Here is an 18,571-nt window from a genome sequence, read left to right as displayed (position 1 = left end):
ACCAAGAAATAACATGCGACATTCGTAAACTATGTTCTGTAAAATGTGTCATCACTACTTTGTTTTCTACCCTCGTCAAGAAACGCTATGGCTTGTAAACGTTTTTTTGTAAAAGTGCTAAAACTATACCTGGCAACTACAATTTGCAGAACACGATGTTGCAGCTGTGGTAAAGAAATCAACTTGTTATCACTCAGGGTATTTAGATATGATGGGCCCTGGGGGAAGTTCAAAGAAGGTGGGACCTAGAGGTTAACAATAACAGTCATGTAAGGCTAATTAACTCTATCTACAGCAAATGGGCAAAAAGAACAATTCATAAAACATTCTTATCTGTTTAATGATTCAAAGTTCAACTATTTTGGGGGTGAAAAACATTGTTTCAACAACATAGTTCACATTCCAAGCACCTGATGGCACTTAAGCAACCAGATTGGACTATGGAATGATGGACTGTTACTATTCATGTTATATTAGGTGGTATCATAGAACTTCACTGAAGAAATTAAATGCGTAATAAGCATAACTGCTTTATAAACCTGCTTTATAAAGGAGCTGTCCAGCTTTTAAGGTCCTAAACAGCACATGGCAGTATCAGTCTTTTAAGTTTATATGTTTAATTATTTGTTACACATATTGTACCATCTTATGGCCTGATCTCATCAAATCACACAGAGCTGGGCCTGGTCAGTATTAGGATGGGAGGCATCCAAGAAAATCCAGGTTGCTGCTGAAGGAGGTGTTAGTAGCCCAGTAGGTGTCGCTCTTCCCTGTGGATCAATGTCTAAATGGATTCTCTGGTATTGTGACTGGTGACACTGCTGTAGGAGTGTGATTCTAATTACCTTAAACTACCTAAAGCTTCCATGGTACTTTTGAAAGAGTAGTTGTACAGTACCTACTCCGGTTTCCTACTTGTGTTCCTCTTAGGGCCTGCTCACTTTGATCTCCCTAAAGTAACCCTAAATTCTGCTGGTAAAAATATTTCTCACTGCTGCACCTAATACGCTGGGGCTACTGGTGCAATGGCTGCCATGCATCATCTGCAGTGTGTGCTACACTCCAGAGGTGGATGAATTGTGAGCTTAATTTGTGGCTTTACTCCAGAAAGATGCTTTCTTACCACCTTTGATTTGCAGCATTAATGCAAGTGTACAATTTATGCGTTGAAGAGTGCAGGATGACAGCATAATAATAAAGTCTAAAGTTAGAAAAAAATGTGATTTGGAAAAAAAAAGTTTTGCACACATGGTATGCACATATGATAGAATTATCAATAGTGCTACATAATCAAGCTGAAAAGCTGCAGATGTGTTTTCATGTTTTCATTTGGTTTTTTGTTGAAACAAAATTAACACTCCGCACCACCTCTATCTGCATGCTGCAGCTATCTCAGGAAACACAGGCTATGCTGAGCTCTTCTGCCTGGACAGCTGTTTGATTACAATGCATGACATTGCAGGCTTAATGGAAACATTTTAACCAGCAATATAGATAAGCCATGAGAAAAAGCACTGGAAATATTTCCTTTAATGGCAAATTACCAGGACCGCAGTAAATTTATGAGAGTGTTTTTTTTCCCCAATGTCAGAAAATCAAGCCCAGTGTTTGTGGGTAAGGATTCCTGCAGCAGCCTGTTTAAGGCCAACCTGGTCATTCAAAAAATTAGTGTGGTTTGAATGAGGGCGTCTTAATTGAACGTGAATATGGGCTAAAGCTCAAAACAACATTGTCAAATGTTCAGCTTTTCTGCCAGGAACTGAAAAAATGTGGCTAGGGAGTGGAAGTGGGATAATTTATAGTGTTTCCAAGAAACACATTTGGCAGTTTGTGTCAGTAGGAGACTCTTTTACGTTTCTTTTATATTTGACCAGACTAAGCAGACTGTTATTTTTAATATTAAAACATTCAGAACCACCATTTGTTTTTTACTCTTTTGACTCCTCCATTTTGGAATAGTTAAATACCATTAAACACAGCTCCCCGTTACACTCCTGCATCAGCCCTGAAGAGAAACACATTTGTCTTGTGAAACATACTTTCGGAAGCCCTTTTTTTGCAATGTGAGATTCTTTTACATGAATATTAGGGCTTTTAACATTCAGGGAAGTCACTCACAGGTGACAAACCACGGACAGAGTGTTCTGCTGAACGGTGAATGTTCTAGATAATTCCACTGTGCTGTAGCCTGGCACCTTTCAGCTGTTTGTTCACAGTGCCATCCAAGATGAGAAATCTCTAGAAGCTAAGCTCTGAGTCTCGTAACTGTCCAAAGCCAGCTACAGGCTCAACCTAAATTTGACACAGCCACTTGCAAAATCCAGGACCCTCCATACCCTAAGGGGAGAATTTTATTTATTTTGAAATATTTGTATTTATTTGGAGAAAAGAGGAAAAAAATGGGAAAAAGATGATTTTTTATACTTTTAGCTACATATTGTGCCTTCCACTCACATTTGAGCAGTAAGATCAGGGGAACTTATGTAAAAGAATTAAGGTACATTTGTTTATTATAAAGTCCAGCTACTTCCATCCATCCATCTTCTATCCACTCATCCTACTGAGTATTATGGTATTCCTTCCCTAACTTCAGAATTGAAAACTGTGAGTCCACAGCACAAGACATTGTAAAGACAAGATGTAGAAATCTATTACAATGAAAAATCTCCTCTGAACATCAAATATATATATAAATGTATCTTCCTTTTAGATTTCTTAATTAAAATGCGACCTGCAGATCGAGCCCTTCGCTCATCAAATCATTTATTATTGCACCCTTTCATTTTTCCCCGTACAGATATTTCTATAACCAAAAGAGGTCGCTGTTGCTGTGAGTTTAAATTTATAACACTGCAACGATGATGTACCGCACGGTACCAGACTGAGAATTTCACCACCAAAAATGCGGGTGCTAGCTGGAGACCAAATGTGTTATTACTGTATATATGATCTTACAGTATATGTTCTTTTTTTAACTCTGAAGAAAAACATATCTCTTGTACACAATCATTCTTCCACATTGCTTGTCATTGGGAGCAGTATTATTAACACTTTATCAATACTATCACCCTTACTATAGACTATCACCCATATCTTCTTTTGAGCTTGCCTTTTTACAGTGTGCATATTATTCCGCTGTTTCACTTGAAATGGTTAATTTCATATTTCACTTATATCTTGCAGTCTTATTTGATATAATTATCAATATTAAGTTCAGTAATCTTCCTTGTGGAAAGCATGAAGGATAGGAAGGCTTTGCTCATGATGTACATACAGTACATAAACATGAGGAGAGCTTGAATCTTGGTATTGTGAACGCAATTTGTATGTTTAAACTGTGGTTTAAGAAACAAAGTTCTGATGAAAGGGAAGAAAGGTTTTATTATAATTATTATTCCTTTCTCTACGTCTGTGAATTATGACTTTTCCATAGAAACTAGTTGGCCATCTATAGGATTTTTTCTTAAGAGTAAACAGACAATATGTTATATAAAACAAAACATTACATAAGGTTTTGTTGTTTAGAAATATGAATATATGTGTTTGGATGACAGGTCTTCTACACAGTATAGCAATAGTCTTACTTTGTAGTAGCCTTCTCTACTGTTTATTGCAGTCAGTCATCGGTTAGTGCTGACAGGACTGGATATACGAACTGCTGCTAGCCAACAAATGCATTATGCTGGATGCAGTGACAGCCAGGAGATTTGGCAGGTGTTTTAATCATCCAGACCTAACTTAAATCCCATATTACTTACTAAATGAACAAACCATATGCTCCACTATCCTGCCTGTTCAACAAAGTTTTCATGCTAAAACTTGCTCTTAGAAAACTAGTGCAATTCATAAATTAATTTTTGCCTAGAACAATACCTCTTTCATAAATGTTAGATAACACTCTACAGAGAAAAAAAAAGAAAATCAAAGAAATTAGTAATGTATTATTTCCCCTGCCAGTACACTGTCCTCACAAGAACATGTATTGCTTTGAGTTTTTCTGCTGTTGGGCAAAATAGCAGTGACTGCTCTAGTCTCTTCAAATTGTCAAACCTTCTCCATTGCAGTATTTAAAGAAAAAATACATAAATAACTTTAGGAATTGTATTACATCATCATTGTTCATTAGCTAACAAGAATCATGAAGCTCAATGCAGTGCATATCTTGAATTTTGTGTCAGCTTTCTTCCTTTTAAAATCTTTCACAAGATTGTCCTCCATTGGCAAATTTCAAATTGTGCATGGGGAAAAAAAAGGTTGTGCCTGCTGGTGATGGTATCAGGGTTATGTCGATAACAGTTCTTTTAGCATGCCGGCTTTAGTCATCTGGATAATCTAGCCAGCTGTTCAGCTGATCCATCTGATAAAGTTCAAAAGACTCTAGTCTCAGCTGAGGCCAGAGTTTTGAATTCCTTTTGCATGTCTTTTTTCCACTAAAGTGATTAAAGGTAATGGAAGAAAATGTACATTTCCCCTTTACCTGGTGTAGTGAAAGTACCTTTTTGTTAAAAAGAGACCATATGGAAGCCTCTTAAAACACATATACAGCAGATCTAGTGTTGGAAGTTAAGGAAGGATTACTATGGATTGGGGGAGTTATTATTGGCAGTTTAGTTGTTGTATTTTCAGTTCAGATAAACTCCTCAAAATTCTACATCAAGTCTGCGTTTTTTTTTCATCCTCAGGCTTTAGTAATTTCCACCCAGGGGCTGGTAGGATGCCACTAACATCCTCTTGTGTGTGCCAAGACCAAGAAGACATATGGCCAGTTTTTAAGATATTTGCACTCCGTTAAATGCATCTTTTAGAACTGTTCTCCTGTACTGTCATAACACATTATGTACTATGAAATGCAACTGTTCTTGTGAGTTTTTTTTTTTACTTATGTTAAATCGTTTTACATCTGATTTTTTAAACTCGATTTTTCATGAAGGACGCAATATGAAGTACTTTTTCTTGCTATTTTAAGCGATCGAACAGACATTAAAATAGTCAGAATTTCACAAATACACATGAATGTGTGAGTATGTATACAAAGACCTGTTATATCGCAAAGCAGGCACCATTAACGGTTAAAAACATAAAAAGATTAAATGTCATCTGTCCTATCTTTCTGATATTCCGAATTTTGTGCATATTTTTTTATTTTCTTATTCCAACCCTGTTTGGTGTGTTACTTTTTTTGGTCATTAATAAAATACAATACTTGGTTGGTGGGCTGTTAAATTCCAGACGTCCTCCTCCAACAACTTACTGAAACTCCAGCAAGCTTTGAAAGTTAACACAGAAGATAAAATAAAAAGATCAAAACATTTCCTAATAAGGCTGACAGCAACTCACGCTAGAGAGTTCATAACCCTTTTTTCGTGGAGCCCCCCCCTCCCCAACAAACACACCACCCATCCCCAAAAAAATGCTTTCTTGCCGAGCTGAGAGATACAGAACTGAGCGGAGCTGTTCAGTAGGAGGAGGAACAACGCATCTGCGCGTCTGAAGGCAGTCAACGTGCAGTCTTGGTGAGTGGATCAAAACCGTCTTTGAAAGTTTGGGTATCTGTTTTAAAATGCCAGAAGGCGGAAGAAAATGCAATTCTATAACTGGGCACTAAGAAAACATTATACTCCTGCGCTTTAGCTGCAACTAGAGCAAAATCAAATGCACAGCACCGGTTTGTAATATCTTTGAAGAATATGAAGCGATGCAGTTCACAAGGCATTTTTACACCTTTATTTTCTTCACTTGAAGTGCTGCGAATGGTAACTACATAAAGTAGGAATTAACTTAAAGCACTAAGAAAAAGGCAGAAAATGCATTTCCTTTGTGTTTTATGTTGTAAAAAACATTAATGATTTTCGAGCTTAGCAGTTATGCAATAATACACATTTTCAACTCTAAAATCGCAGTAATTCCTCTTAGAAGCCACACATTTTTCTTTCAGTAGTAGTCACTGTAGTAATCTTCATGCTGTACTTAATCGCCAATGTTTTTGGAGTACTACTGGAAGTAACCATAGTGATTTTTGTAGTAACGCTCTTTAGTTTACTGTTAGGGTGTATCTCCATAACGTTTCTTTTCGGTCTGCACAGGTAACAGAACTGTAATGCAATAACGACAACAGGGCAGAAGAAGACGTACAGTACTCTGTTTTACTAAGTATCCTATTTTCCCGTAGTGTTACAGTAGTTTTCTTGTGACTTAGAGTATTTAGACATTTAAATCTGCCTACATCATGATCATGAAAAGCCTTTTATATTTAAATTAAACCAATGTAACTTTACAGTTGATTAAAGTAATAATGTTAGATTTGGTGCCAGTCCTAAAGATGTACATTCATTTTACTCAATGAAATTCTATTTAGTAAAAATTCCTTTGTTTTACTGTAAGTGTGACTTGTATGGGATTTTCTGTACAATATTAAAATACTGATATGGATAATGTTTTTAATACTGTGTCATTGGAACACACTGTAGTCAAAACTATTGGGAGCAGTGTAGACTACTTGACTGATATCAGTTAAAGATAAATTCCTCTCTTAAATAAAACTAATTGCAGTGGTAGCGAATTACTGTTCAAGCTTTATGTTTTCTGAGTATAATGGTAACTTTTTGAGCTGCTAAAATAATAGGTATAAATGTGGCACAGTGGTTAGTTCAAAATTGCTGCCTTGCAGCGCTGGGGCCTTGGGTTCAATTCCTGGGGTGCTATACGTGTGGAGTTTGCATGTTCTTCCCATGTTCATGTGGATTTTCATCTGGATGCTCCAGTCTTCTGCCACAGTCCAAAGACCTGCTGGGGACATTGGCCCTGGTGCGTGTGTGCATGTTTGTGTCTGTCTGAATTGTGATGGACTGGGTTCTGTCCAGGGTGTACCCTGCCTTGCTCCCATTACTTGCCAGGATAGGCTTTGGCTCCCCCATGACCCTGAATTAGAGAAAGTGGTTAGAAAATAATAACTTTAAATAATAATAATAACTTTTATTTATAAAGTGCCTTTCCATTCCCAAGGACACTGTATATCTTCAAATGAAGAAAAAGACAAGAAAAGTACAATAAGAGTAAATGAAAAAAAAGCATATAGGTGTTTACAAATTAACTGTAGGCAATCAGACCCCGGTAGAAAGGTATGTTTTAAGTTTAGATTTGAAGAGAGTTACAGAAGTTGTCTCTCGTAAAGTCTGAGGAAGGTCATTCCACAACACTGGAGCAGCGACAGAGAGGGCACGGTCACCAAAAGTCCGTGATTTAATCCTGGGAACAGTGAGAAGATGACCGACCTCAACTGACCCGACTCTACGGGGGGGAGTGTAAACATGGAGGAGTAGAGAGATGTAAGATGGAGCCAGATTGTTTAGAGCCTTGAACATCAACAGCAAGATCCTGTATTGAATACGTGACTTTATAGGCAACCAGTGAAGAGACTTTAGTGTTGGAGTGATACAGTATGCTGCCAGGGTCTAGTGTAAGTAAGTAGTCTAGCTGCAGAGGTATGAACATAGAGATGAGAGTTAGGGAGCCCATACAGTAAAGGTTTGGAGAAATCAAGCCTTGGTGTTACAAATGCATGGATCAGGCACTCAAAATGGATGGATAATAGACATATGAGTGACTTGCACAGTTCTTTCAACATGTTAAAGGACATAACCAGGGATGAATATTTGTAATGTATAAAGTGCATTTTCTATGAATCTGAAAGTATGCCTCTATTTAATGCGTCTTACACACCCTGTGTGATGGTTTCCAGGTTTCTTCACACTTTCGCAAAAGAAATGGCAGCTTTTGCTCTTTTCAGTGTTTGTAGTGTTTGAGACACACTTAAAAAACATAAGATTTTTCACATTAGAATTCGATTCCTGACATTCTCACATCCATGCACCTCAAGATCCCTGCAGTGTAAAAGCTTTTGACAAGCTATTGACAAACGGCTTTCTATAATGCTGAGGGATATTGGGTTTGACTTTGTTACGACATATAGTAAGTAATTTACATTCAGCCTGGGCCTTGTCCTTGTGTGCTTCCAACAGTGCCATCTTTACCTTTGTAGTCCAAGGAATTGCAGATAGATCGTAATGTTTAGTAGAATGGAAGGACAAGGCTGCTGAAATCTTGATGGAAATTAAGGAGGTAACTCCCCTGACCTGAATATAAACTCACAAAACTTGATTACACACTAAAAGTAGTGAGAGAGGTCTCCTATTATAGAATTTCAAAGTGAGCCCATTAGATTATTGAGAATAAGGGGGTACATATTTTGTCTTCTCATATATTTTTTAAATGCCATGTTTTGAAAGTTCCTTAAACTTGAATTATACCTAAATGAGCTCTGTTAGAATTCACTTTCTAGCAGTCATGCCAAAGGCAATTAAATACAGATGATTTAACTGGTAGTTCTTAATAGTAACAAAGCACTTAAAGAATGCTTCTCTTCCAGCTGTGTGCTGGCAGGACTACCACTTTGCTGGCATTCAGTTCTTAAAATGGCCCTGAACATAGCTGAGTACCACGGCTGTATGTTGCTTCTTTTCCAAATGCTGAAAGCAAGCACATATAAATTTTGCTGTTTTAACGTTCGTCAATGAATTTAGTGGTGTGTCTTTGGCATTGTACATCTGAGAGATTCATATTGATCCAGCTCAGTTCTAAATTTTGAAATACCACAGTGATTTATGTTACAATAGCTTTGATACCGATCATTTGTGGGTCATACTTGCATAGATTGTTCTGCCAACATTATATTAAATAAATGCTGATGTTTTAACGGTTGCTGAAGGCTTTTTTTATCTCAGTCAAACACAATTAAAGTTAGAGTTATAAGAGCTGCTATTGGCAGTGGTGAGTAAGCTAAAAACCAGTCACTGCAGTTGAATCCCTATCGGTTATTATGTAGTAAAAGTAATTCATGAGGATGAAATATCTTTTTTCCAGTATTATATGTTGTAAAGTGCTTGCTACAAACAGGTTTCTACTATAAAATAAACATATGCTTTTCAGTTATGTCAGACTTGATTTAAAGGTTATGTTTCCTATGTTTTCTACAGGCAAATTCAGTTTTTATCCCAAATTATTTTTTTGCAATTATAATTGGCTTATTAGCAAATATTTGAATAACAGGAACTAAGCAACCCTTTAATGGTCATTCTGTGAAGTGTAACAGAAAAGAGTACAGCAGAAATTGAAGAGAGTTGCTAATCACCAGTGTTAAGAAGGATAACCTAAATATAGGTTAACCTAAATATAAAAGTTATTGGATGATACCTCTCATTTACTTTAATGAATATTTACAGTATTGCCATATTTCATTGATGACCTCATCATTCTAACTCCTGACATTTTGTTCCTTTTTTCTTCAGCTGAGCTATGGCCATATGTCAACAAGCAAACTCTTATCTCTTGTCTGTCAGCCACTATTCTTTCTTTAAGCTTCAAGTCATTAGTGGTCAAAGGTGGCATATCAATATTTCCGCATGCCTATTATTTTCTATCTTTAACTTTAGAACTTTAAGCTAAAGCACATTGCAGTGACTCCAAAGAACTTTAAACATGCTGCTAAATAAATGGTTCTGAGAAAACAATGCAAGTGTTTTATTAAGCATAGTGTGAAATCAGGCAGTGCGTTTATGCAGCTGTTTGTGAGGTCAATGAGAGCTACAGTATTGCAACATTAGAACATTCACTTGCACTACAAAAACAGAAAGTGTGATAAGATGTTGTTTTGACTATGTTTTGCGTTTCTGTAACTTACTTTTTTCTTTTTGAATGAAATAAAACTTGTAACTGGTGTCAAACTGGTGAAAGTACAATGGATTGCAAGCACAAGTAAAATGGATATTAGAAAGGGCAGGAGAGAAATTGAAAGGAATATTACAATAAATAAGACAAATTCTTTTAAGTGCTCCAACAGAAGAAGGATCATCAAAGTAGGAGTAAAATATGTTTAGGATAGAAATGGGGAATTCCTAATCATGGAATGTAAAATGACCTGTGTACTAAAAGAATGTTTAACTCAGGTGTTCACCAAGGAAGAAGTTAAAACATGCTTCAGGCAGCAGAAGGAAAAAAATCTGTACTGGATAGTATCATCTTAGAAGAGTCAGAAGTGTTTCTAGTACTAGAAGCACTCTAGATTAATAAATCCCCAGGCCCCAATTGTATCTTATCAATTGTACACAAGGAAACAAGAGATGTTATTCAGAAGTCATTGACGCAACTCTTCCAACAGTCGCCAGAGTCAGGGGTAGTACCTAGGGACTAGAAAAATGCTATTATACTGTAGTACTATTCATTAAAAAGGTGAGCAAACTGAATCAATCAAAAAAGTCAGACTTCTGTTATGTGTAAAGCTATGGAAATGATTAATAAGAACCAAAACAGAGCATCATACAGTATATGCAAATATCCTGGGAATTGTCAACATAGATATAATACAGCAACAGTAGGCCTAGTCTACCTGACTTGTTAAGTTCTTTGAATATGAAGCAACATTAATGGATATACATAGGGTATATGATATAGTGTTTGTAGACTTTCAGAAAGCACTTTTAAGAAAGAAATGAAGAAACTATTCTGAAATTGCAGGTGGTAAGCAGTCAAGGAATCAGGTGTGATTGGATTGAGAATTGGTTATTAAATACAGTGCAAGACTGATACAGATAAGGGGTGTATTCTCAAACTGGGTGATTTAATTAGTGAAGTACTGCAGGGTCCTCTACTAGGACTACTTAATTTGTATTGATGATATAGATTATGATATACTTAGTAAACTAGTAAAGTTTGCAGATGATAACCAAACTAAGAGGATTAGCAAACAATGTTAAAAATCAACAAATGAAATTAACAAAGATTAATTTAAATATTCAAGACAGGGCAAACACTTGACAGATTCTGAATATGGTTGCCATATTTCAGAAAAGCTCTGGAATCAGTCCAGAGAAGATCAACTAGATACATTCTGGGCTTAAGAGAATGTCCTACATTGACAGGTTGAAGCATCACAACCTTTTTGACTGTCCTTGGTCTTTAAAAATCCCAGGAAGTTTCTCAAAAAGAAAAAAAGAAAAATATGGCTTAATTTCCCAGTTCGTCGCCCACTGATAGGTGTGTGGGGAGCGTACTGGCGCACTGTGGCTGCCGGCGCATCATCCAGGTGGTGCTACACATTGGTAATTGATTTAAAGGAGTCCCCATTAACTGTAAAGTGCTTTGCAGAAAAGTGCTATGTAAGTGTAAAGATTTATTTATTTTTTAGTTTTATGCAGAGAGAATTACGAGGGAGCCGAATACAAGTATTTGGGACCCTCAAAGGCACCGACAACATCAAAGATTTAATCAGAATGAACAGAGAAACATGATAAAAGTGGGCACCATTGAAAGCTATGTCAAAGTCTATTTAAAACTGAGAACAGGAGGCACTTTTTTGGGGAAAAAGAGTTGTGGGAATATGGAGCAAGCTACCCAGCTATGTTTTTGAAGCCAATGCCCTGGCTTCTATCAAGAAATGGCTGGATGAGACTTTTGGATCAATTAGCTACTGGTAGACAGGCCAGATTGCCTCCTCTTATTTGTAAGCATTCTTAGAATTTTTGTGACAGACATTTTTTATTTTATTTTGTTTTTACAACAGTTTTTCATTTGTGGAAGTGATGCTAACTGAGTCATTTAACTAGAATTGAAGTGCTTTGTGTCTTACAAAACGTACTGGAGTAACGACCAGTCACTCTATATCATATGCAGACAGCAGTAAATATGTTAATTAAGGGTAATATCAGCATCTGTGTGGGCTCAGGAAAAAGATTCTGGAAGGAATATGCATAAACAGAAGCTTGTTTTCAGTTCCTGTCTAAATAAATGAACCAGCATAAGCCTTTATGTCAGAGTTTTTTTTTAGCAATATTGTTCCCATAGGTTTTACACAAGCATCAGGAATTGTTTAAGAAATCTGCATCTTCAGCTGACATTTTCTCTTTCAAATGCAGCCAATTCCATTTCTGCAGTCTCCTGCTGCCTCTGCCAGTGCTACTGAAGTTTGCCATACACCAAAATGTACAGTATATAATGTATATATCTGTGATACTCACTGATCACGGAAATGCATAGGTCTGCTAATTTAATAGGGAACTCCATCTCCTCAATGAGTTGGAAAGTTTGAATCAAAGCAAATTAATTCAATCACTGATTCAGTTTGGTCACAAAGACCTCAGGTGAAATGAAAATCAAAAGTCCCTGCTGGTGTCTCCAGGTCAAGAGTAAGAAACAGTGGTTTATCCAGACTTTGTCACAGAAGAGCGCCAAAGGATTTTCCAAGCTCATATTATATAGTACATGACATTAAATGGTTATTTCCATGTTTCAAAATCACTGTGCTAAGATTACATGTGTTATATTTATATTTTCTTCAAATACTAAGTGCAGTATTTACCATGGCAAATGGTAATTTGTGGATACTTTCTGGCATTGCCACTGTAAAAATAATATGCTTAAAACTTGTGTTCTACAGAAATAAAGTCCTTTTCTCTGGGTTATTTTTGCTCATTGATAGCCAGTATGTACAACTCCACTGGATGACAGTGAAGTAATGTGGCACTGCTTTTGGAGAAGCCAATAACATTATTCACTTTAGGATCTCTGTAACTCTTCATCATACTGTACAGATATGTATGTCATTGTTGTCTTCTGGGGATAGAAACCATATCTGCAATGGTTTTTCACACGGAGCAGACTGGAATCTCCAGTGATATATTTCCTTTTCAAACATATGTTTTATGTGGGCTTGAGAGTTTGCATGCGACTTTTTGTTTTCAAACCACATTTGGTTATTTGAATTTGCAAGACGTGAAAACTAAAATATGTGGTTTCCAAAATACGCCCCCACACACATTTGTATATAATAAAAAATTAAATAAAAATATATTTCCTGTGCTTTATTATTTGACAAATCACATTTCCCTTAGCGGCTGAAAGAAAGAATCCATTGGAATTCTTGATCCCCCAGCCCTGTCTTAAGTTAAGTTGCACACAAAGTTATGGGTAGCTCTGGCCACAAGCGTTCCACAGTCTGTGAATCAGAACATACAACATTCCGCTGGACTGTCAGTGTTTCAACAGTATTACATACTTTCCCAGGTAAATGACCTCTTTACAGGGCAACCCTGGTTTTGTTTGCTCTAAACCAGGCAACGTTCGATGTGTCAGAAATTGTTTAATTTCCTCTCTTGTTTAATTTAGTTAACCAGTTAAGAATTTAGCAAATATTCCATTATTTCATGGAACAGTTTTTTTCAGATAACTCAAGAAATTTGAATTGACCAGACTTCGTCACCTTAAACAAAAGTGCATCTCTGTACCTGAATCTGGAAATGTATTAAAGTTTGACATAGATGGTTCATTGGTTTGATTCCTTGTATCAGATCCAAGTGCATCTTTCTTTACTTGAAGTATAGGAACTGAAGAATAATGAATACTGAAATAGGAAACTGAAAAATAGGAATACATTGAAATAATATATTTAAACACATAATGCAAAGTTTAGCACAAATGATATATAATCTGTGTGATGAACTGCATTATGGTATTCAGTTACAATCAAGAAAACAAGTTCACTTAAAAACTGTGATAAAGATTAAAGTAAGACTGGTAAATGGTTCCCAGCTGCTCAGTTGTAAACATCATTAAAGGCTTTGGAGTGCTGAATCTGGAACACAGTGCTGAACTTTCCCACTGTGATGGTGTGTTTTCGAATATTTTATATGTTTCACTAGTAGAAATTGCCAAAAAAATGCATTGATAATATAGGTTTCTAGAATCTTTGTGTAATACACATTTCACTATAGAAATAATAAAGAATAGAATTTCAAGAAGTTTGATGTAATTGGATTGTGCATTGTACACTAGGTAATATAAGACACAGCAGTGATTTACAGTATAGGTTCTCTGTCCTGTCTTCCAATAGGAAATAAAATCAGTGATTATTCATATTTTTTGAAGGTCTCAATAGGTCTTTATTTTTGTTTTATCTGAGTTTTCAATGTCATTAAGTCTAGTCTACAAAATATTAGCAGTGGATACAGATATGTTATCAGATACATCACAAGATATACAGATAAATCACATGTCTTTGAATAATATTTTTCGTACACATTAAACAGATTTTGACCAAGAATCAGCACTTGAGGGACCCCCCCCCCACCCTTGTAGCCTTTGAAGACTACTACCAATAATAATAACAACAAACTTATTATATATATAAAATTCTATTACAGAGATAGAACAAAATGTATATAAGATAGTACCTGACAGTCGAGCTATTCTTCATGGTGATCTATTCAACAGAGTGATTGATGGTGATGGTGTTTATGAGTCATAAGGTGAAATCAGTTACTCTGTTGAACTAAGAGAATAGCGAAAAGTGGAATTCAATGATGGTGTGAAACAAAAATGAGGATTCTCTCGAGTCAGGCTTAGTCCTTTTAAAAGGAACTCAAGACCCAGATAATTTTTGTTTTAGTAATCATTTTCCTTATTGATAAATAAGTTACTTTTCTTCAAAATTATCTCCATGTTCATAGAGAAGCAGTCTAATTCTTTTGAACATAGAAATTTCATCTTTGTAATGTGCTTCAGATCAATACCTGTTGCTGTCCAATGTCAACCAGACTAGATCCTGCACAGGCCGACAAGATACAGTATTTTGTTGATCTGGAATGCAAAGATGGCTTGTATGTATCTTATGATTGTTATGAAAGTGGTTTAAGTAGACAATACAATTGCTGTTAATGTCTAAAACCCATGGAGGACAAACAGAAAATGTAATTTGTGGTAGTTTTTTAAACTTTATTATTTAGAACTGCAAAATTAGCATGCAAAATTAGATATAGCTGTTTTATTTAAATTTGTTATTTGTATCTTTATAGAAAGGGCTTTCTGTTTGTAATAGAAACAAATAGCATGGAATGATACTCTTCCAAATAAGATTCCCACTTCATTCCATTATTTTAAAGTAAAATAGAATAGTATCTATGTGGAAAAATGAATAATTTCCCCTCAAGCAAAAAGGTTTTATTTTCAATACTAATGTACTGTATACAGTAGGTTCCTGGGCTGTTGAAGGAGCAGAACAAAAAGGATACAAAATTACTTAAAATCTTATCTGTTTGAATGGTTTGACGTCATCAGGAAGTTTTTCTCTAAAGCAGTGCTGACAAGAAGCCACTTTAAATAGGATTGAGCCAATATATACATACAATGTATCTCTTACTGTAAAAAACCCTTTCAATGACTAAGATCTTTATGTTATCTAAATGTTCCCTGAATGAATTAATAAACCAAGAATGTTTCTGTAAACAGACTCACAGCTGATCGGATGTTATTTTTGAGAAGAGGTAACTGGATAGCATACAGTGCAGGTATCCCACGATCCATTACTTCAGTACAAAATCTTTGTAACAATTAATTCTGATTAATGCTGACTCTTTTCTGCGCAAAGTAATGACCTTGCATTTTTACATTACAGATGTGAAGACAACCAGAATGATTTATCACTGAAATCCTTTATTTCCTGAAGCATTTAATTCATTCTAATTCATATGTAGCAATAAAGACAGAAAACTTGATTTGTGGACCGCAACTCTATAAAGTGCCCTTGTTGCTGAAATGGCATGTCTTTGATATTAGCTTATTTTTCTGGCTTGCACATGATAATGCACAAGGGTAAATATAACTGAACGGAAATCAACTTGCCACATTTTATGATAACATTGAATAAATTCAGTGTCCTCTGAGAATGGGTGACTTTGAAAGTCCAGAATTACAGTCAAACATAAACACAACTGTAAAATTGTACTTGATAGTGGTTAAAACTAAATTTGATCGGATGACACTTTCATTAACATGATCACATTTTTAATGTATCTTTTTCTATTGTAACAAACATGTTTTTAACATTCTTTAAGCGTTTGGACACTTCCATATTGTCTACAGAATGTTCTTGGTGGTTCTTTGATTTGAAACTTCAGAGGAGTCTATAAATTAAAACCAGCATTACAATTTTAATTTTTTCCATGTGTTTTGGTCACACTGAGTATAAATTAGCAGACAAAACCTTTAATGTAATTCAAGAATAATTTGATTTTCTGTAGCATGTTTCCATCATCAGAGAAGTCTTCTGTTGTGTGCAAAACCATATTTCCTTTCACATTTAAAGCCATATTTGTAATACACATCTAGTTGTTTAGATGATATACTAATACTATTAAAAAAATAACATAAAGTGGTAATGAACATTGCAACACATGCTTTGCTTCATGTTAAAATGGGACACGTTATTCTGTAAAAAATAGAAAAGGTCATTATTAAAATAATAAACTGATATCTCCAAAACTTCTAACATACCATACAGTATGACTTCTTTTAAGCATTTAACTCTGGTGAGAATACTGGTCCAGTTACTAATGTACAATATACAGTACTGTACATGTTTTGATGGTTGTCTGCAAGATATCTGGCCTAGATGATCATTGCTGTATCACTGAAGCTAAACAAGCAATGTTAGTTGATGCTCGCACTCAATTGTTTTAAGCTTGACTCACGCACAGACAGCCTGGAGCATGTAAGTGGCATTACCTCTTAAGAGCATCAGGCTTCCTGAACAATAAACAAAACCAGGTAGTGTGTGGCTGGAGCTCTCTCCTACTGTGCAGTCAGACCGCCACGGAGGAGTTTTGGTGAGTTTATAGATTTGTCTCAGTTTCTTTTGTTTGTTTTCGTTGTATTTTTGCAGGGGGTGTTAATTGTAATTCAGTATGTCTGAAGAAGGTAAAAGAGAATAGTTTGGTTTATGCATTTAAGCAGCATGTGATAACTGCTGGTCAATTGTTAGGAATTTCCAGATCGAAACTGCAGCACCAAACCTTCAATGTGGGATTTATCAATGTCTTCAGCACAGCAGTTAATAATATACATAACGATCTGTGAATGTTCCTGAAAAACGTATTTGATTTCCATCAGTCCTTAAAGGAGAAGTGTTTATTTAAAGCTTCATGAATAAACTTCTTGAAAGGTGAATCAAGAGTGCTGGTAATTACCAGGTGGCCATAATAATACAGGACAAGCCGGGCAATTGATGTATTTTATGTTGCACTGTTACCATTTCGTATTTATGCATGCTTATAGTGAAATCCTTTTGTGTCAGGAGAGCTTAGAGAGGCTCATTTTTATTCAGTCTTGAGTGTGAATGCTGTGCTTCAGAAAAGGATGTGTGATGGGGATTTGAGTGCACATAACCATGAAGAGACCTGGGGATTAAGCAGATAACAAATAGAAAGAAGGGGGCAGGTCAGCCTGTTTGAGTCCTTTTGACGTAAGAAAGCAAAAGCATTCATTGCCTTCATTGATACAAGTCTTGGGGGGTAAAGACTCAGCATCCAATAAGGCAATGAACAAATAAAAAGAAGAAAAATATGGTGGGGGGAAGGGCTTTGACACTTATACAAATTATACTAACATTAGTCGTAAATAAAGACTGATTTTTATCAATAGAAATTCAAAAGAATGTTATCTTGAACCGTGTTGGAAAGAAGTATTTTGGAGTGTTTGCTGCTCTTGTCAGGGTTTGAATATCATATATTCATCTCAGTGCTTCCTGGAGAATACACATTTCCTTTACCACAGAGTTTTCAGTCGGTGACTTTTTTCAAGTTGTTTTCTGTCACGTCTCTATGGGGGTTTTCTAGCTCAGAACCAAAAAAAAAAAAGCCCATTACAGGCTGCCATAATAAGGTATGTCATGTGGAAAGGAACATAATGATTTAGCCCCTTATTGAGAAGAGAAGGTGGTCTTGAGTGAGGAACCACAGGGAGTGGTATTTTGGCCTTTGAGCTCTTTGCAAGTCAGGGAGGGGCATCAGTGACAGTGCAGCTCATTGTACTGAAGCTACCCCTTCTGAGCATGTTGCCTTGGAACTAGACAAAGACTGTTTGGAGCAAAACGAGTGCAAGAGCCCATCCAGGTGAAAAAAAGAACACTGCTTTATCCTTCCCAGTTTGTTACTTCTTGGAAATCTTGGAACCATCTATCCAAGTGTGAAATAGATGAATCGGCATGTGACTACTGGAGAAATGAAGAACAGGTTTATTTTTATAAATGCTAAAGAGCATAATCTATCCCCTTGAGTTCTTTCTCTTCTCCCAGGATGGTGTTTTGAATTTACAATTTGAGTCATGCATTAGTAGACAGTGCTTTTTAATGCAATGTCATTGCATATTGAGACACATGTTAAGTTATTTTTATGTTATTTTAAGGCCGTTATCATTATTAGAAGAAAAATATGTGCTTTGGTGGTATTAATCTGTATTAATATTTATAATGACATTTGAGATAAAAGCTTTAATATGATACAATTCACTTGTCAGGGTAGATCAAGGCAAAATAATTTAATGGCTTATAGTACTTGTATAAGAAAATGACATAAGAAGAAAACTTTTATTGACTGCCCTAGTCTAGGCTTGTTACTGTGGGCAAACCCAACAGTAGGGAAAACCCTGGCATGGATTTCTTATCTGAGCAGAATAATAGAGAATTCATTTT

At 35.9% G+C, this 18,571-nt stretch overlaps 1 protein-coding gene across 2 annotated transcripts in view; it reads left to right on the top strand.

Moving 5' to 3' along the window:
- The first annotated feature begins 5,436 nt into the window (after nt 1-5,436).
- mylka (myosin, light chain kinase a) overlaps nt 5,437-18,571 on the top strand; it is a 97,374-nt gene continuing 84,239 nt past the window's right edge. For both annotated transcript variants that reach the window (XM_088930136.1, XM_088930134.1), the window contains exon 1: nt 5,437-5,513. The gene's annotated coding sequence lies outside the window, so the exon portion shown is untranslated. The remainder of the gene's footprint in view (nt 5,514-18,571) is intronic.

Source organism: Atractosteus spatula, chromosome 13 (genome assembly GCF_055471065.1).
Source record: "Atractosteus spatula isolate fAtrSpa1 chromosome 13, fAtrSpa1.hap1, whole genome shotgun sequence".
Classification (NCBI taxonomy): Eukaryota; Metazoa; Chordata; class Actinopteri; order Semionotiformes; family Lepisosteidae; genus Atractosteus; species Atractosteus spatula.
Note: the sequence above shows the minus strand (reverse complement) of the source record. Positions and strands in the feature narration are given on the sequence as shown.